The sequence below is a fragment of the Octopus bimaculoides genome, chromosome 12 (assembly GCF_046866305.1).
Source record: "Octopus bimaculoides isolate indiv1 chromosome 12, ASM4686630v1, whole genome shotgun sequence".
NCBI lineage: Eukaryota > Metazoa > Mollusca > Cephalopoda > Octopoda > Octopodidae > Octopus > Octopus bimaculoides.
Window position 1 is genome coordinate 62730887 of NC_142939.1, and position 22500 is coordinate 62753386.

The window sequence follows — 22500 nt, forward strand, 5'->3', positions numbered from 1 at the left end:
TTTTAAAACAGATTCTTTTGTCAGGTTTAGAATATGAGTAAAAGGGTACAGGGAAAAAAACTCCCTTCGGTTATGAATGATCATGAGATTGCACCTAGAAAGTTACCCTACAAGGTTACAAGTCCAGGAAAGGTTGTTTAAGGAAGACCATCAGTTGCCCATGCATACCAGCCTCCCCTCTCTATGCCACCAATATTATCCAAAGGAAAGGCAAATGCTGATATAACTTGGCACCAGTGATGTCACAACTCATTTCTACAGCTGAGTTAACTGGAACAACATGAAATAAAGTGTCTTGCTCAAGAACACAACACACAACCTGGTCTGGGAATCAAACTCATTACCTCATGATAGTGAGCCCGACACTCAAACCACTGAGCTATGCACCTTCAAAGAATCTGAGAGAGCCACTGTGTTATCACTGAGCAGAAACATGACTGACGGTGTACCAAGGTCTAATATCATTTCACTATATAGGTACAGGCATGACTGAGTGATTAAGGCAAGACTAATACTTCAGATAGCAAAATCTCAGAAAAATAGCAAAGGATATGCGTCTGGGCATTATTAGACAATGCAAAACAGCAAATATTTCACTAAAATGCGGATGTTATCCTTGTGTAGTTGGGCATTGTTATAAAATCAACTATTTCCAGTGTTTTTCGCGTTTTTCTCAAAATGACATCTCTGATTATGAGTAGCAATCTTTAAGTCACAATATCACCGAGAATAATTGATGTAATGGGCTGAAATTTTGCATGTGTATTACTTTGATACTTGCCTAGATGATGTTCTAGAGTGATTAGATACACTTAATTTGTTCATCTTCCAGAGACACTTGAATGTTACTACTCAGGGATCCAATCTAGGCCAACTTCATCAATGTCATTGACTCAGCATCTAGTCTGTACCCAATCTGTTGGCATTCCAAGTTAGAGCATATTATCTTTGATATTTTGGTAGAAATAATATAAGGGTATGTTTGCCATGTCAGTCATTTTGAATTTATAATCAGGTCATGAATAGATAATGTAGAAATCTGAATATTATGTTATTTGATAGAACTAACATTGTTCTTGATGTATGCCATATTTGGTTTGCCTGGCTTTTGTTTCAACTGAGTGAGAGCATCTTCAATGTAGGATTGTTTTCCTACATCTGAGGTGTTAGTCTTGCTTTAAGAAGCTTAATTCTAAACCATGTAGTCCATTTCATGACACTCTGGACAAGCGTCTTCTACTACAGCCCAGGCTGACCAAAGGCTTGTGAGTGGATTTAATAGACAGAAACTTAAAGAAGCCCATCATATATATATATATATATATATATATATATATATATATATATTTCCTGTGTGTACAGCTTCATGCATGACTATTGCTGGCAAATTTGGAGCTTTACATGGCCTATCATATCCTGTGTGCGTGTGCGTGCGCGCGCGTGTACCTTTGTCTTGACATTACATGATGGATGTAAACAAGCATCACTGTCACACAAGCGGCGTTGTTCATTTCTGGTCTTCCATAAAGAAAAAAATCTGGCCAGGATAAATATTACTTTGTTTGAAAACAGATGAAGGCTGGCAATACGAAAGTTATCTAACCATACAAAATCTGCTTCAATGAAGTCCATCTGACTCCTGCAACCAAGGAAAAGTGGTCACTAAATGATGATGAAAACCTCACCATCTTTAGTAATTTCCATGAAAAATTAACAGAGACACCAGTCCACACAAATAGTTAAAAGGCAAATGTTGGGTAGGATTAGTGTAAGAATATACATGGATAATAAAGCACAGCACAAAATTAGCTTGTAAACCATCAAGATAATCTGCTGTTTGTAAAACACTATTTGGTGAAAGGGTGGTGGGGGAACAGCTTGAAAGAGTTAGGAACTCCTGGTATAGAAGAATATAAAACAGTAAAGATCTGACTTACTATCATTTGAATCTGCAAAGCAATACAAGGAGATCACAAAATGCAGTACTGATGTTTCACCGGTGGGTACATTACACCCAAATTTTGGTCCAGGAGATTAATAACAAAAGAACAACCTGCAATGGAATAAAATAAACATTCAAGGTAATTATAAATGAACAAAAAACAAAAGTTACACAATTAAACACCTCTAAATATTGGGTTATCAGATAAATTTGTTCAGTGTTTTACCCACTACCTTTCTATTTCAATTCTTTCCAATGTTATTTCATCACTGTGTTTTATGATTTCTTGTAGCTCTGTTCTTTCTCTATAATTTGTGTTCATCATCTTTGAAATTTGAATAACAATTACAGCATGAATTAGCCATTCAAAAACACACAAAACCTGTAACTTCACTTGAACATTTAAAATTTAAAGTCAAAATTTGTCACAATCACTGTGATTTGGTCGCTTAGAACCACACCAGTGACCAAGTTACAATTGATGTGAAACTTTTGATACCAAATAATAAATGCTTAAGTGAATTAAAAGTTTTACTGTGTTTTTGAAGGGTAATATGTTTGTTTAATATATATCTTTCGTGCTTCAATTGTTTTAGTTTCAATACATAGTGTCAGATGAAATCATTTGTTTGGCAAATACACCTCCAAAATGTTTTATAAGAAAATAATTACATTCTTGGTAATTCTAACTACAACACAGTTTGTTTTAATACATTATTAATTTCACCAAAAAATACACTTATGGTCTTAAAACCATTAAAAAGTAGGTAGTGAATTGGTCAAGAATACCGAGCAGTATTTGCTTCAACTCTGCAGCCTGAGTTCAAATCCTGCAGAGGTCAACTTTGCCTTTCATGTTTTGAGGTTGATCAAAAGACACATCATCAATCCAGTGCAATCAGACACGACACTGTAAGGTATCTGTTCTAGCCTGCTGCATTCTGAGCTCAAATCCTACACCATCACTGAAAGACACTGACATGTCAGAGTTGAAACTTATCAATAAGATCAGCAATTTGAAAAAATAACTAACTAATGTAGACATAGTTTCCTTAGTTTGATTGGAAGATTGCCTATCATCACCACCATCACTAAAAACTAATAAACAAAAACCTCATTTCTATCTAACAACACTGTATCATCTCAAAAGAAAGGACACATTGGATAGTATCATCGTAGACATATTATGGGTAGAAAAAAAAAGAAAAATAATAAAACAGAGATCATTATGGCTGAAACACCTTTGACTATAGGTCAGGTGGATCACAACTGACCTGGGGCTAAACTGCAACCTCACCAATCTCACAGTTATAAAAGCATAATTGAAGCTCAACAAAATGTCCATGCCATTAAAGTAAGTTTTCATTTCTAGTTTGTCCTGCCAATTTCAAAATCCCATTCTAAACTTTTATTGTATCCAATGTTTACAGTTCCACCACACATGGCAACCAGCTGGAGATCTGGAATGTAAATCTTTCAGCTAAACTCATAAAACTACTGGGGGAAAAAAAAAATGGATGTTTAATGCAATGATACTGATGACTCATCGTTCACATATTGGATTTTAGATCAGTTTGCGTTGTTACTATAACAATATCAGATTTAAAATCTGTCCATGTTAAAACGAGCCTGGCACCTATGCATATCTAGAATTAAATATTGGTTGCTACACATGCACACAATAATATATATCGGTTGCTATACTAGCATACAATTATACACTAGTTGAAATACTTGCACAGAATTATATATTAGTCATTATGCATGAATACAATTATATATTAGTCATATGTGTATATAATTATAAATTGGTCACTAAAAAATACACAATTATAATTGGTAAATGACAAAATTCTTTATTAACTATTGATTCACATGTAATATTTGATGTCAGATCCATAGAAATGTTCCTATATAATGAATGAATACACACACACACATGCATTAATTTAAGTGTGACCACATAGTGAGAAGTTTACCTCCTAACTACATGGTCTTGGGTTCAGTCCCACTGCATGGCACCTTGGACAAGTGTCTTCTATTATAGCTCCAGGTCAGCCAAAGCTTTGTGAAAGGTCTGAGTAGAGAGAAATTAAAAGAAACCCATCATGTTTGTGTGTGTGTGTGTGTGTGTGTGCGTGCGTGCACGCATGCATGCACGTGTTCCTATCTTCTTGCCTTGTCTTGTCTTTGGGAATAATACTTAAGTTGTAAACAGGTAATGGTTGCCGACGAGAAGTGCATCTGCTTGTAGAAAATCCACCTTAAATATCCTGTCCAACTCATGCAAGCAGAGAAATGTGAACATTAAATTATGATGGTGAGTATATATATATATATATATACATATATATATATATATATATAAAAGAAATCACATTTCATGCATTTAAGAGGTTTTCTTTAAAAAAACTGATTAATATCAAAGAAAGATAATGTGTGTATATTACTATAGACATGATAAAGAGGATAAGAGTATACAGAAGAGAACAAGAGGAGAAAAGAATAATAGACTATAGAAGATATGTAACAGACATCAATGATGAGAGGTGGGTGAAGTGCCAGGAGGATCCAAAGGAAAGATAAGAACAAGGAAGACATGAGTAGAAGTGATGAAGGATGATCTCAAGAATCTGAACCTCAACAAGGGGTGACAAAGGAAAGCCACAAGTGAAAGGATACTGTGTTAGAGATGACCCTTGTTTCAGAATTAGGTGGAAAGAATACAACAGTGAAGCAATTGATTAAGCAGTATTCTGGTTCAATATAACACAATGCCATTTGAATTCAGAAAGTAAAGAGTAGGACAAATATCACAAAACATTTTTACTGACTCTCTAATTTATGTACAATAAATTGGTTATACTTCTACCATACACAAAATAGTTTAATTTTTTATACAATTTTTCATAATATTTAATTATAAAATTATAATAGGATTCTTTTAAACATCAAGTGGCTATAAGGGTCCATCTGAATAAAGCAAAAAAAAAGGGAGTCTATAAGTAAAAAAAATGGTTGGGAACCACTGCTCTAATGCTTCTGCCAATCTCCCACATTTTGTCTGGTATGCTAACAGTTCTGCCAGCACAAGAATGATAATAATAATAATTTCTTTTAATTTCAAATATTGGCACAAGGTTGACAACTTTGAAGGAGGGGGTAAGTTACTTACATGGACTCCAGTGCTCAGTTGGTACTTATTTTATTGACTCTGAAAGGATGAAAGGTAAAGTCATCCTCGGCGAAATATGAACTCAGAACATAAAGACAAACAAAATGCCGCTAAGTATTTTGCCCAGCATACTGATTATGTCAGCTTGCCACCTTAATAATAATCCTTTCTATTAAAGGCACAAGGCCTGAGATTTGGTAGGAGAGGATTAGTCGATTACATTAACCCCAGTGCGGCACTTAATTTATTGACCCTGAAAGGATGAAAGAGGAAGTCAACTTCAACAGAATTTTAAAATTATTACTACTACTACTACTACTACTACTACTACTACTACTAGTAGTAGTAGTAGTAAAAAAAATAATAATCTGCCAGCAACAAAAGAAAAAACAATATATTTCAATTAGGCCAGTGGCAAACTGATGTCTTCAGCATCATTGCAATAACATTCAAAGCATGACAGATCAATATAAATGGGATAATGTGAGGAGAATCCACATATAGATGTTTGGTTTGTGCAAGAATAGAAAAGAGGTGAATCAATCAACATCATCATCATCATCACTACACATTGAGAAGGTGCTCTGTTTGCAAAGGAATGATGAATGAAACTGAAAACATTTTGGTTTACTGTAGCTGTCAGGTAGATTGTAATCTAGTTAGTTAGATGGTAATCTAAGGGAAGATTATAAGAAGTGAAATATAAAGGAGAAAAGGTCTACTACTAGTAAAATATGTTATGCGTATAATTGGGCATGGTTTCCTTACACATATATCCTGGCCAACGAAAGTGGGGGCCCAGTTTAACCCTTTTCTTACTATATTCTGTTGAAATACACTGCTTCTGTTTCAATTAATTTTTTACATATCAAAGAATTTATTAAAATACCTGTCATTATTAAGCTGGTGTTTGGATCATAAATTAACATGAAATTTTGATGGGAGATTTTAATTAAAATCATTTCAAAACAGAGAGTTTGTATCAGAGAATCAGGAGCAGCTGTAGGTTGGTATCAAAAGGATTAACTCCCAGGGCTATGGTAAATGACACTTGGTCAAGATACCATATAGTGGAATTGAAACCAAGATCTTGGGATTGTAAAGCAAATTTCTTTTGCTATTCAGCCATGCTGTGTATGTTTGTGTATGTACATGAGTGTGTGTGTGTGTGTGTGTACATGCACTTTTGTATATAAATAGGACTTAACCCAAAATCACTTAGTTGCAAAAGTGATCTTCTTAGGCATACAGTCATGTTGAAAAAAAGAAAAGCACAAAAAAATGCAGGTATTACAAATTTAGTAAAATTTATTCACAACAAAAGCAGATCCAGAACAACGTCATTATCATCAACTTCAACAACTTTCTTTAATTAGGACAATCTTTAATAAACAAGTGTGGGAAAAGAGCTGTTACACAGAAGATTTGGAAAAGCAAATAATATATCAAACAAAGACATGGAAAGCTGACAAAGAAACATTGTGTGATGATGACTAAGCAATATATTTTGCTTGTTATAAGAAATCAAACAGCCATAACGAATAGACACCAACCACATTTATTATGTTCGAGTAAACAATGGAAACTCATGGTTCAAGGGAAGATGTCCAGTTTTTATGCTAAATTATTTCTTTTTTCAACCTCTAAAAATCATTTGTTTTGATTGATGGCTGATCGATTTGAATCATAACAAATAGAGGATTCCTTCAATGAAGAGATCAAATCTATTGATCTCTAGAATAAGACTGTTGTGCATTACAGCTGGCCACAGATGCAAAGAAAGAGACCAACCTTATTTGCCTCGAATTGAAACTATGGGAAAACTTCTAATTACAAAATACATGAGGAAATGTAAACAGTTTAATCAATAAAATCATATATATGCACATACACAAGCATGGTTGTCTAAGTTTACTTTTTCAACTACACAGTTGCACATTCGATTGTACTTCATGGTACTTTGGATAAGTTGCCTTGAAGTATAGTTAATCCTTGTGAGTAGAATTTTGTAGGTGGAAACTGTGCAGAAGCCCAGAAGTTCATTCCACTATGTAAACACACATTCCTGAACACACATTCCTGAACACACATTCCTGAACACACATAGATAATAGATCTAATGTAACCCAAATAAGATTGAGCTTGTGTGTGTGTGTGTGTGTGTGTGTGTGTGTGTGTGTGTGTGTGTGTGTGTGTGTGTGTGTGTGTGTGTGTGTGTGTGTGTGTGTGTGTGTGTGTTTGTTTCTGCATACATACGCATTTATGTTTACAGTGATTTAAATATATATGCAGCATAACCAACTGGTTCAACAAAAAGAGATTGACAAATTAAAAGCCAAACTGATAGAAATAATGGTGTTAATGTATTTCAAATGAAACCAATGAAGCTTGTGACCCAGCCTGGCCGCAGTCTAATGACAAACTAGTAAAAGAATAAAAGAATGAGATCTCCCATAACAGAACTCATTCAGATTGCCTTTATTCTCTTATCTCCTTCTGAAATCACAAGTTATATCTTGTAAGGAAGTGGAAAATAATACACAATTCAACATAGTTTGACTGGCAAGACAGAAATAGCAGCTAAATGTTCCTTGAATTAATCCTACAATCTTGGAAAGAAGCACATATTAGTCAGTGTAGTCCTGAGTGCACCATGCTCAGGAAAAAGGTAGAATAGTCAAGGCAGAAATGGCTTCGACCATTGGTCTACTCAACTAGAGTTGACCAGAGACTCAATAACAACCTTGGATGTCCTTTTCACAATCAATATAGTGACCATTCCACTAATAATGGGAAAGTTAATTGGGAAAATTTTAATTGATAGGTGTGAGGTGGCTACATTATTAAAAACTTTGCTCCCCAATTACATAATTTTACCACTGTGTGACACCTTGGACAAGTATCTTCTGCTATAGTCCCAGGTCAACCAAAGCATTGTAAGTGGATTTGGTAGATGGAAATTGAAAGACCATTGTGAGAGAGAGATCTTGTCTTGATTTTGCATCAGTCGTAAATGAGTATCACTGTCATACAAGCAGTGTCATTCATTTTCAGTATTCAGTGAGAACACATCTGGCCATGAGGAAAAATTATCTTTCTTGAGAAACAGGTAAGTGTTGGTGATAGGAAGGGTATCCAGCCATAGAAAATTTGCCTCAAACTTTGCCCAACCCATGAAAGCATAAAAAGTGGACATTAAAATGATGATGACAAATAAACTGAGAGAAAGATAGACAAAGAGATGTTACAAAAGCATAAGTTATCACTTGTATCTATTTCAGTAAACCTGAAGAGTTGAAGGCAATGCCAACCTAGGTTACATCTATTTTAAAACTCTCCAAGATATGAAAGTAAATATAGTGAAGAATTTTATCTGACAGTTCTATTGTTTAAAATGCTACAACACTCTAAAAATACAAAAATGATACATTTCGGTCAAAATTAAGCTTTCAGGATAATGGTCGGTTACAAAATTCTATGATTGAAGAAGCAAGACACAAAAATTCGGGTAGCTTTAAAATTAAACTAAGAATTGAAATATTTCCGGTGTCGAGCATATATTTTTGATAAGAATGTTGACGCTAATGCTAATAAAAATGGATAAAGTGAAAGGAATAATAAAAAGAGAACTTAATATGTTCAAAGCAAAAGTCACGATATGCCAGTAATGCCGGATTTCTATTTAAATCAAAGCTTTTAGAGTCAACAGAATAAAGCAACAAATTGGTTGTGAGGTTAAAATGGAAAACTATTGATCAAATGGTCACAAGTTCAAATTTTACTTTTGTCACAATGACTTTATTTTTTTTTTAACTACTACTACTACTACTACTACTACTACTACTACTACTACTACTTAGTAAGAGAAGAAAGTATAGCATTTATGATTCTTTTCTCTTCTGGGGCCTCTTTGACAGGCAGGTGTAGTGCTAAACCAGATGACACATTAACCGTTTTGTTACCATACTTTCACCGAATTTTACTACTTTTCAATTCACTTTCATCTTATGTCTTTTCATGTGCTTCAGCTACTGAATGCAGCCATGCTGGAGCACCACCTTGAGTTTTCATCAAGCAAATCCACCCCAGTGCTTATTTTATATTAGTCTAGTACTTATTTTATTATTCCCTTCTTTAACAAACTGCCAGGTTATGGAGCCATAAACAAACCAACACCAGTTGTCAAGCAGCCATTGGGGACAAACACAAAGACACACACACACACAAACCAACAGGCTTCATTCAGTTTCTGTCTTGTAAATCCATTCACAAGGACTTGATTGGCCCAGAGCTATAGGAGACACTTGCCCAAGGTGCAACACAATGGGACTGAACCCAGAATCATGTGGTTGGAAAGCAAACATCATACACTGCAACTATGCCTGCACCTGAGGATAATGAAGAATATAGTAGAATAATTTTGTCCTTATTAAACCGTTGTTTGAAATACAAATTAACATGAAACTGTGATGGTAAAACTTTAACCCTTTAGCAGTCATACTATTGTCATTTATTTATTCATGATTTTTTAATAAATTATGCAACATCACAGAGCTTTGAAATTGTGATGATGTGATTATTTTTAGAATGACATTGTCAGGTATGTGAGAGATCAGATCTGTCCAGTTTGAACATAAAACAGAATATTTTGGTAAGATATGGCTGGTTTAAATGCTAAAGGGTTAATTTAAGACATTTTTGAAATAATTCATACTGAAGAACCAGAGACAGTCACAGAAAGGGTGCTGCCTTATCATCTTAGCTACCATCCAAGAACTCAAAACACAAATTGCTAGAAGAAATACCACAAAGTGTCCCTAACAATTCTAATTCTGCTAATCTGCTGCTCTGCACTGACACCATATTTTATTGATCCTAAAAAAAAAAAATAGAACGCAAAGTTGACCTCAGCGAAATTCGAACTGTGCACAGAGAAATGGAACAAATATAGCAAAGCATTTTCTCCTGTTTTAACCATTTCCGCCAATTACCTGTTGAAGTACTTTTAAGCAAGGGATTTGACAGACTACCTCAACTCTCACATAATGGTTGATTGGTTAGCAGCAAAAGGAATGGTATTATCCAACCAATGAAACAGCCCACCCTGCCAATCATAAACCTACAGAAACTAGAATAAAAGTGATGAGTTCTAACATATATACAAGGCCACATATTTAATGGGAGGGTGTTGCTAATTAAATGGAACCTAAAAAAGATGAAAGGGTGAGCCAACACAAGTAACAACAACAGTAATGATAACAATAATAATAATAATAATAATAATAGTAGTAATAATGAATAATCCTTTCTACTCTAGGCACAAGGCCCGAAATTTGGGGGAGAAGGCCAGTCGATTAGCTCGACACCAGTATGCAATTGGTACTTAATTTATTAACCCCAAAAGGATGAAAGGCAAAGTCAACCTCAGCGAAATTTGAACTCAGAACATAGTGGGAGACAAAATACCGCTAAGCATTTCATCCGGCATTCTACCGTTTCTGCCAGCTTGCCACCTAATAATAATAATAATAATAATAATAATAATAATGCCTTGATGCAGTCCCAGGCACTGGCTTTCATAGTTTCTGATCTTAACTGATTGGAAGTGTTATCATGCACACGTTTTGTCTTGGTAATAAAAAAGATGGGCTACAGCAAATATTCTGCTCAGTACCACAGATTTGCATGACCATAACCAGTTGAGCAAGTCTCTTAGTGGCTGACAATATGCACATCTCTGATCACAAACAGAAGTGGTGGGGAAGCATCATAGCTATGTGTTGAGAAGAATTCTTTGGGGTTTGAATAATTCACCTCGGAAACAGGATTGTTTTGTTCAACATCTTTAAACAACCCTTATTCAAGGACCTTTTGAGCAGGATGGTCTACTCAACCTGAAGAAAATTCTAACTGGGCCTCACCTGCAAGATCATGTGCTATTTATCTTGATAAGAGATCACCATGTTGCGCACATGTGGCTGTGATGCATGTGCTTGGTGTACCCTTATCAGAGGGGTAGTTATGGTGGGCATACTAAGCTTCATATATTTTACCCCAGTGTCACTTTGATGGCATGCACTGCTTCCCCACTTAATGATATTAATTCTTTCTGATTTTGGCACAATGCCAGCAATTTTAGGGAGAGGGAGGGGGAAGTAAATTTCATCATCTCTAGGGCTTGACTGGTATTTTATTTTATTGACCCTGAAAGGAAGAAAGATAAAATAGACTATGATGGGATTTGAACACAGAACAGGTGTCTTCAGTAAGTCATTTGTTCTTGTCCATCTTTCATACTTTCACCTCCCTCAACATTACTCCAATATTCAGATGAAGCAGTCTTGCCTTATAAGTTACTTGGTAACTTCACTAGTGCTTGTGCCACAAAAAAGCACCTAGCACTCTCTGTAAAGTGGTTAGCATTAGGAAGTGCATTGAGCTATAGAAACTATGGCAAAGAAGATGTTGAAGCTCAGTGCAATCCTCTGGGTTGCCAGTTCCTGTTAAACCATCCAACCAATATCAGCATAGAAAACGGACATTAAATAGTGATAATTATATATAGAGAGAGTGGGGGGGAGAGAAATTCTTTGGGAAATAAGCAGCTTTCCTGAGGTTGGTAAGAATAAATAATATCTTAGTTTTAAGAACTGTTGGCTGAAACCAAAACGATGAGATATTTGGTAATCCATTAGGTGTAGTGTTTACAAGAGAGAGTATGTAAACTTTGGCATTTATAAACTCTTTAGCTATTTTATATCTATTTTCTGGTGCTAACACATTCACATAAATGCTAGAGGAATTGTTTTTATAAACTGGTTGTCATTTCAACAGCTTAAAGGCAAACAGAGAAAAAACAATATATTTTTTCTAAGCATGATTTCAAACTGACTTCCAACAGTCTTGGTAACCTCCTCCATTTAACAACCACCTTGTATCCACATTAAGTCCTGCAGTTGTTTCCTTTACCTAAAGCCTCCCCTCCCCCATCTCTACCTACCTTTAGTCCCTCTAGTTTCATTTACTCTACCTGCCCTGGTCTGGTTACTTTCACCAGCTTTCCCTGCTCTACAAGGCACTACTCACACTACTTACTATCACAAATCTACAGGCCTTCCTCCATTTAGTTCCTTCTATCACATTTTTTTATTTCTTATTTGTTTCTTAACAACACAAATATTGGCCTCCAAATATTTTTCACCCTCTGAAGATAGGCAAATGCCTGAAACAGTGGATTTTCCACTATCTGTAATGAATTAACTCCATTTAATACTTGTTGTCTTTTTCTTTTATTTACAAACTTTTGTCAAGGCAGACCACCACTACCACCACTGCCTGTTTCCTTGGATTCCAGATGTTACATCAACTTAATCTTGCCATAGGGCTTAATGTTTGAAGCAGTCAATTGTTAATAAAGACTCACTAATCACAATTAAAATGACTGCTAAGCTATATATTGAATCATGTGGTACCCTCTGAATGGCCATGAATACAAGTGGAGGTAATTGTCTCCTCACAGCATGAGGTGTGATTAGGAATTTGAAATCAAGGAATATGAAAACAATACAAGGAGTTCATGCATGTAATTATATAAAAAAATTTTTTTTTAATCTATAGTGAAGTTCTTGCAATTTCTAGTTAGTCATGATTAAGTATAGTAATATTTCATCCTTTACAGGAGGAATAGTATATACAAAACAGAAACAACAGTTTAAGAAAGCCACAGCAATGCTGACTGGCATTATGCAGTTATAATCAAAACATTAAAAATATTTCTAGACATTCTGAGAATATAAACTATTCATTTTAAAATGCCTGTAACTGAATAAATAATCTCTCTCTCTCTCTCTCTCTCTCAAACTTTCAGGTACCAGCCATCATGAATTTCCATTCCAAAGTCTGGAGAGTCATGGTTTTTTGGGAAATATACTCATTGCCTTCTGCCACTTAATTGACAGCTTACTTGGTCAGTCTCCTCTACTGAGCTAACTGATGAGGCACAAGGTCAGTTCACATCACATCTGGGCATATTCACACAACACCTCTATTTAGCCGAAAACTAGGGCCCCTAACAAGACCAGGCATTATAATACATTTGTCATCGTGTTCCTATTGAAATACAGTACTTTTTTTTCCAGTTTATTTAGGAAATAGTGAAGAATTTAGTAAAATGACTCCTTATTAAGCTGGGGTTTGGAACATACCATGAAATTTTGATGGGCTTTTAATTTTGATCACATTAGAACAAGATATTTGTATCATAGAATCAGAGGCAACTTCAGGCAGGTGGGTATCTAAAGGGTTAAACTGCATCCAGTAAAGAGTTTTCAGCTCAGGAGTTTAGGGAATCAAATAATCCTTTCTACTATAGGCACAAGACCAGAAATTCTTTACAGGGAGGGGCTAGACAATTTCATCAACCCCATTGTTCAACTCATACATATCAACCCCAAAAGGATGAAAAGCAGAGTCAACCTTGGCAGAATTCAAACCCAGGACATAAAGACAGACAAAATACCACTAAGTATTGTGTCTTGTGTGCTAACAAAACACTTCAGCCCACTCACCACTTTCAATACAACCTTAAAACGTATGACCAGCTAGTAGTTACTTAAATAGCATTTACAATATTCAAAAAGGTTATTTCTATCAGTGAAGGTGCATGGCTTAGTGGTTAGAGTGTTATACTCATTATTGTAAGATTGTGGTTTCAATTCCTGAACCAGGCAGTGAGTCAAGTTCTTGAGCAAAACACTTCATTCACATTGCTCAGTTCACTAAACTGCAAATGAGTTCCATTAATAACTGGGGAAGTTAACCATAAAATGGACTAGCAACCCATTCAGGAAGAGGTGTTGTAATCAGAGTCATTCATACAATATGAAAACCAGGTTAAACTTTGGCCTTACAAGTCATAGGGTTCGTGACAAGCCCAAGCTATTTCTGTCGTGAATATTTCAATACCATCAACTTGAAAGGGAGGGCTAAATTAATTTTAATTTTCCAAATTAGGTGGTTTGACAACAGAATTCTTCCAAATAACAAATATGTTTTGTCAACAGGTTTTACAGACAGTGAAAAGTAAGCAATTATGATTTAATGAGCAACAGTAGATGAAATGTCCAAAGTAAGTTATAACCTGGCTGTCCTAAAATCAAACAATCAATGTCAATAGTGAAATGAGAATTGGATAGTTAAGAAAAGAGTAACTAATTACACAAGGTAAACTGTGGCAGTATAAAGCTGATGAGAAATGAAATAAATAAATGGAAATGTAAGACAAGCAAAATAAGCTGTGGAACTAATGAAGTACTGTGCCAAAGATTTGAAATGAAATAGCAAATGTGTGTGTGTGTGTGTGTGTGTGTGTGTGTGTGTGCGCGTGCATATGCGTGCGAAAACTGCCAAATTGAGAAGGAGAAGCATAAATAATTTCAGGAATTATATAGACAAAAGTACATGATGATTTAAGTGAAGCAATATCATCATCATCATTGTCATTTAACATCCACTTTTCCATGCTTGCACCAATCAGAGGGAATTTATTGAGGCAGATTTTCTATGGCTGGCTATCCTTGGTGCTGACCCCCACCTGTTTCCAAGAAAGGTAATTATCTCCCCATAGCTGGACATGTTTTTCTAAGAAGACTGGAAACAAGCAACATCACTTGTATGATGGTGATGTTCACTTACAAAGATCACATGATGTCAAGACAAGGATACAAGAATGCACGCACACACACACACAATGGACTTCTTTCAGTTTCTGTCAAACCAAATCCATTCACAATGTTTTGGTCAGCTTGAGGCTTTAGCAGAAGACACTTGCCGTAAGTTCCACACATTGAGATTGAACTTAAGGCACTTACCAACCACATGGTTCCGGGTTCAGTCCCACTGCGTGGCAGTTGGGCAAGTGTCTTCTACTATAGCCTCGGGCCAACCAAAGCCTTGTGAGTGGATTTGGTAGACGGAAACTGAAAGAAGCCCGTCGTATATATGTATATATATGTGAGTTTGTGTGTCTGTGTTTGTCCCCCTAGCATTGCTTGACAATCGATGCTGGTGTGCTTATGTCCTCGTCACTTAGCGGTTCGGCAAAAGAGACCGATAGAATAAGTACTAAGCTTACAAAGGATAAGTCCTGGGGTCGATTAGCTCGACTAAAAGGCAGTGCTCCAGCATGGCCACAGTCAAATGACTGAAACAAGTAAAAGAGTAAAAGAGTTCCCAACTAAGCAATGCCTGCAATAAAATAAAGATAGTAAAAATTTTACTCCCACATAAATCACCAAGGTGATAGTCTATTTTTATAAATGTTTCCAATGAAGAGGTCAACTACATAATCTGCTTTGCATTTGTTGCATGAATTTGAAAGCATAACTAATCGGCTTATTAATTTCAATTCATTAGAGCTTTCACAATTTTGCCCGATAGTTTTTTAATTAAGAAGTTGGTTAATCGTTTAAATAGCCACCGGTCAAGGTGAAGTGAGAGAACCTAGAGATGTAGAAGAAAAAAAATTTAAAAAGAAAAAGGTGTATTTAGAAATCGACTAAAAATGCAGCTGTATTAACTATAAAATTGCCAGCATTTCAAATATAATTAACTGATGGTAATTACCAGTGCTGAAATCACTTTGCGATGTTTTTACTAACCAGTCAATCTATCAATTTTAAATAGTTGCAGTCTAATAAGAAAACTAGATGGGAAAGTGAGGAGGAGAGTTGTGGAGAATGAGGTAAACCATTTGCCAATAAGTCTGAAAACTGGTTTCCAATTCCATCATACAGCTAATACCATTCAAAAATGCATGAATGTCACCTTATCCTATCCACAGTTCTCCTGTTGAAGTTAGAAATCGATATTAAGGCTACAACAAAAGTGAACTCCTATTGATTTTATTTTAGTTTTAATAATATCATGTGAGCTCCAAGTAGTGGACTAGAGGTTATATATTGCTTGGTAGAAACCATGCTACATTCTGTTAAACTCAGTTTGTATGGCTGAATACAATAATTTTTACTTTGTAAATGAATAGATGGTTTCAAAATGCCAGCCCAAACAACCTTATGTAAACAGTGACACTTTTAAAAATTATTCAACTCTAAATTTCCATGGAGCTATTTTCCATCATTAGAAGACTTGACACTTTCCATTACATTGCCGGAGAAAGAAAATTTAGCTCTTTAGCACTTGGATTATTCTGTTAAACATAATGCTTATTTGTTCATGTCGTTTTGAATTAATCATGCATTATCTTGTAGCTTCGAGATTTTGGCGATGTGATTCTAAGAATGACATTTGCAGGATAGATGTGAGAGGTCAGATCTGGCCAGTTTTAGCATTAAGCAGATAGATTATTTGGGCTGGATGTAACCAGTTTGAACACTAAAGGGTTAAATAAAAGAACCTACTTGAATAACATTTATACTGATGAAAGAAAATTATGCCCTGCCAAAACATTTGAGAGACCTGCAAGACATGGATGCGGAGGTCTTCAAGACAAAACTCGACGCTTTCCTCTCCACGATACCAGACGAACCAATGGCTCGAAATGAGACGCAGTTTAGGGCAGCGATGTCAAATTCTCTTATACACAAGATGTGCCATCAAAACTCTTGATTGGACCATATCAGGTGGGGGAGAAGAGCCATGCAAGGAACGTGAAGAGAGCACAGCATAAAGACGGAAAATCACGGTGGTGCTCCAGCATGACCGCAGCCACTTGGCTGAAACCCATAAATAAAATAAATAAATATATATGAGGTAGGCCCAGGAAGACCTGGGCTGAGGTGGTGAGGCAAGACCTTCGTACATTGGGCCTCACCGAGGCGATGACTACTGACCGAGACCTTTGGAAATGTGCTGTGCGTGAGAAGACCCGGCAAGCCAAGTAAGATCGTTGCCAGTGCCCCTGGACTGGTTCTTGTGCGGGTGGCACATGAGATGCACCATTTTGAGCGTGGCTGTTGCCAGTACCGCCTGACTGGCTCCTGTAGGATTTTCGAGCGAGATCGTTGCCAGTGCCCCTGGACTGGCTTGTGCGGGTGGCACATAAAAGACACCATTTCGAGCGTGGCCGTTTTCGTGCGGGTGACACGTAAAAGCACCCACTACACTCTCTGAGTGGTTGGCGTTAGGAAGGGCATCCAGCTGTAGAAACTGCCAAATCAGACTGGAGCCTGGTGATGCCATCCGGTTTCACCAGTCCTCAGTCAAATCGTCCAACCCATGCTAGCATGGAAAGCGGACGTTAAACGATGATGATGATATATATATATATATATATATATAAAACCTCTAATCATACAGTGTATTCAAAAGCCACCCAAATTTCAACAGAATCAGTAAAAGGTTGTTGTGATGAAATGAGTTGTAGGGGTTGAAGCATGTTGAAATCAAGAATAAACTCCTGTAGACAGAAATATTCTCAGGTAAAAGTTAACAATGCAAGATGTTTTCTTTATACTATAAGACATATATATTCGACATAATCTAATATAAATCAGACTAGAATAGCTGGCCAAAGTCATGGATGCAGCCTCTTCTAGACCAACTACATAGATAAAAAAAAAAAAAAAGAAAACTATATATAAATGCAGGCATGGCTGTGTGTTTGAGAAGCTTACTTTGCAACCATGTGGTTTCAGGTTCAGTCCCACTACATGGCAAATAGGACATCCTTCAACTATACCCCTGGGGTGACCAATGCCATACATGACCAAGGTCATATACGTGTGTGTGTGTGTGTGTGTGTGTGTGTGTGTGTGTGTGTGTGTGTGTGTGTGTGTGTGTGTGTGTGTGTGTGTGTGTGTGTGTGTGCTTGTATGTATGTGTTTTTGTCTCCTCACCACTTGACAACTAGTGTTGGCTTCTTTATGTGCTCATGATTTAAAAGTTCAGCACTTAAGACTGATAGAATAAGTACAATTTTTGCAACTACAACCTTTCAAGGCAGTGCCCCATCATGGTGGCAGTGCAGTGACTAAAACAAGATAACAGATATGAAGAACTCCACCCTAAATTCATGTGTGTGTGGAATATTCAATCAATAACTCTTTGGTACTGGGGTAACCACCGTATATCAGGCAGTAGTATGGAGGGGGAGACACAAGTTTAGCTAGTTTAAGTTGCTGATACAATAAATAAGTCAAAAAGAAAATTCAACTAAGAAGTGATACAGTGTAGCAGATTTGACTTGTTGAGAGTTTCACATCATTATACTGCTTCCTTCTCTTACACACACAAACACACACACACACAAATCAATTGAACATTACATGGTTTTATTGATATTTCCATTCTTACTCAGAAATATTTACAGCTGAATCAATAAAAAAATCCCTCTTTATTGAACAGTTGTTTTAGAGTTGTTTATAAACTCCACTGGCATCAAAACTAGGTTTGGATCAAAACAAACTAGATCTGAGCTTAATCAAACACACTGGAAATTTTTTTTTTTAATGGTTAAAGAATAAACCAGGGTTTATTTTATTTTATTTTTATGTTCATTTTTCCAAAATTGATTTTAGTTTAGATGTAGACATGGTTCCCAACTGCAAGGTTCTGGGTTCAGTCTGCCTACATGGCACTTTGAGCAAGTATCTTCTATAGCTTCAGGCAAATCAAAGCCTTGTGAATGTATTTGGTAGATGGAAACTGAAAGAAAACCATTGTGTACAGATGTGTGTGTGTGTGTGTGTGTGTGTGTGTGTGTGTGTGTGTGCATGTGTTATCTCCTTACCTTGACATCACTTGATAATTGTAAACAAGTGTCACCATCCTTCATTTCCAATCATCTGTGAAAACAAGTCTGGCCATGGGGAAATATATTACATTGCTTGAAAACAATTGGGGGACATTAAAAACTTCCAAAAGTATTTTTAGTGATTCTATAATTCAATTCAGATATTGTATACTGAAGAGAAAGTGTGCCGTATCAGACCAAGAAAGATGTGAAGGGCAGTGAGGCCAGATCTCAAGATGCTTGGACTCTCAGATGAGCTAACAAAAGATGAAAATAAATATAAACAGTGTATATGGCAGACCCATTCACCTACAAGCCAACATACATAAGTTGGACATTACAACACTGATGAAATATGATGTAGGCTGACAGTAAACACTACCTATAATTCAGAAACTTGTTTTATATGCTATTCAAATGTACAAATGAAATAAACATATTGTAAACATCATTCTCATAATCATTTTAACATCCACTTTTCTATACTTTCTTGAATAAGACAGAATTCACTGAGGCAGATTCTATACAGCTGGATGCATTTCTTGTTCGCAACCCTCAACTGTTTCCACACAAGGTAATATTTCCCCATGGTCAAACATTTTTTACCAAAAATTGTAAATAAAGACCATTGCTTGTATAATGGTGATGCTCATTTTTACAACCTTCAAATAATGTCAAGGCAAGGACTCCAACACAATTATATATGTACACACACACACACACAATAGGTTTCTTTCAGTTTCCATCTACAAAATCTCCTCACAAGGCACCTTGGGCAGTTTTCACACACTGGGATTGAACCCAGATCCACATAGTTGGGAAACAAATTTCTTAACCTCACAGCCATACTTATTCATGAAAAGTTGTTTCAATAACTTACTTTTTTAAAAGCCCATGCATTTTTAATTACAAATTAAATTTATTTCATCTCTATAATCAATAAAAATTATTCAAATTAATTTACAGATATGGGCAAAATAAACTGACAAATATTCAAAGACAGAGGTTTTATTAACAAACATATGGTGGTAGTGGTGGTGGTGATGGTGGCAGTAGTAGGAGGAAAATATTTATCAGTAATGCACTTAGATTTGATAGAATAAAAAGATACAGTGTCACCAATGACGTTTATACATATAAATATATATATATACACATAATTATATATATATATATATATATATATACTGTAACAGAAAACTAATAGTTTATGCAAAGCACTATATGATCAATAATGTAACCACTGTTATATTGATGGCAAACCAATAGTATATGTAGAATACTGAGACAATGTATGATCACTAGTATAACCAAACATACTGATAGAAAATCAATAATATATATAGAGTAGTATACGATCGGTAGTATGGCACAAAAGATACAGTGAAGAAAAACCTATAGTATATGCAGAGCACTGAATGATCAATAGTATAATGGAGCCAACTAAAACAGCATTTTGTAAAATAAAAATTCATGTGATTACATAAATACCCATATAGTGCTTTTGTAGGAATGTAAAAAAAAATGTAAGAGTCTCTTTCTTTTATATATATATTTTTTATGTGTTTCAATCATTGGACTGCGACCATGCTGGGGTACCACCTTGATCCCAGTAAACATCTTTTTAAGTCAGGTACTTATTTTAACAGTCACTTTTGCTGAACTGTTTCAGATACAAAGAAACAAACTAACACTGACTGTCAAGTAATGAGCACAGCCATACACACACACACACACACACACACACATACAGATGCACACATGACAGGCCTCCACACAGTTTCCGTTAACCAAATTCACTCACCACACATTGGCAGGCATGAGGTAACAGTAAAAGATACTTGCCCATGGTGCCGTGCAGTGGGACAGGACCTGAAAGCACATGATTACAAATTGAGCTTCTTAACAAGACAGCTATGCCTGTGTCCATGATTTGAAACAAAAAAACCCTGCCATAAATGGTTTCCAATTGCAGCAAAAGGCCAGTAATTTCAAAGAAGGGAGAAGTGAACTACATAGACCCCCAGTGTTCACTTGATACTTGTTTTATCAACCTGAAATAAAAGTATTCATTTCAAGAAATACAACAAAGTGGCTGTGTGGTAAGAAGCTTGCTTCCCAATCACATGGTTCTGGGTTCAGCCCCATTGTGTGGAACCTTGGGCAATTAGCCGCAGGCCAACCAAAGCCTTGTGAGTGGATTTGGTAGACGGAAATTGAAAGAAGCCCGTCATGTGAGTGAATGAGTGAGACAGAGTGTGTGAGTGAGACAGTGTGTGAATGAGACAGAGTGTGTGAGTGAGACAGAGTGTGTGTGTCCTACTGCTTGTTGGTGTGTTTATGTCCCCATAACTTCACAGTTTGGCAAAAGAGAACGATAGAATAAGTACTAGGTTTTTAAAAAAAAAAGTCCTGGTGTTAATTTCTTCAACTAAAAACCCTTCAAAGTACTGCCCCAGCATGGCCATAGTCAAATGACTGAAACAGATAAAAGATATATACATATGGGTAAATTTAGTCATCTAGAGGAGAGAATGATGAATGTTATGATGAGTGATGAATGATACGATAATAAATATGCTACTGTGTAAAGTAGTTTAATTTAATTTCTGGTCACCATTAACTGCTGTATCACTTGTGGTGGGGTATACAATAAGTAGATAAGGCTATAGTTGCTATGGTAAAAATAAAGAGGGTAAAGAGATACCCTCTAAATATTGGTAGGGCAGTTACTTCCAAGTAATAATCAATAAAAGATATGCAAATTTGGTTTTCAACTGCAAGAAACCAAATGCTATATATTCATACATTGAAGTGTGGTGGGGATTACATCCAAGTCTGGAGAAATCAATATTTAATGTTATCATGAAAATATAGAGCTTTGAAAACATAATGTTGTTGATAATACAAGTAATACATTTTTAATATTGAATTCAACTCATGCTGGATATAAATTTTCAGGGAGTTTTTTTTTTTTTTTTTTTTGTGGTTTTTGTCAGATATTTCAACATTTTATCTTGACAAGTAGGGGATTTTACTAAAAATTAGGAAATACCATACGTAAAAAATTTACAATAATTCAGTTATAACATGCCAATATTTCAGCTGAGAGCAAAGAGGTCTTTTTCTTTAAAAAAAAAAAACCCTTTTGCAATAATTTAGTTCAAAATTGTAATGCTATTTTCTCTCTACTATTTTTTTTTAAAATTAGGAATGAGAAAATTTCAGCCTTTAATTGCAGAAGTTTAATTGCAAATAAGACACTAAAATTTGAATCCAACATTTTCAATTTTTATCCATTTCCCAAATGAGAAGAGGCTGTCTGCATAATTGCAAGACATTTTTTTTTAAGTACAAAAACCTTTAATGCACACTAACAAATGGTTCTTTTCTTTTTTTTTTTTTTTATTATTATTAATTAAAACTAAGACTAGCTGAATCAATATTTGAAGTAATTTTAGAGTAAAGGATGGCAGATATAATAAAGAGCCAGGAAAAATGTTTTGCATTGAGTGTTGTTCAACAGATTCAGTGGTTATTACCACAACTTGGAAAAGGTAAGGGTTAGCAACAGAAAACTGTCCCAACATATTCATCTGACCAATGGAAGCATGGAAAAAAATAGATGTTAAA

At 35.6% G+C, this 22500-nt stretch overlaps 1 protein-coding gene across 3 annotated transcripts in view; it reads right to left on the reverse strand.

Moving 5' to 3' along the window:
* LOC106878318 (SPRY domain-containing SOCS box protein 1) overlaps positions 1-22500 on the reverse strand; it is a 139492-nt gene that overhangs the window by 57715 nt on the left and 59277 nt on the right. For all 3 annotated transcript variants that reach the window (XM_089361198.1, XM_089361197.1, XM_089361195.1), the window contains exon 2: positions 1938-2053. The gene's annotated coding sequence lies outside the window, so the exon portion shown is untranslated. The remainder of the gene's footprint in view (positions 1-1937; positions 2054-22500) is intronic.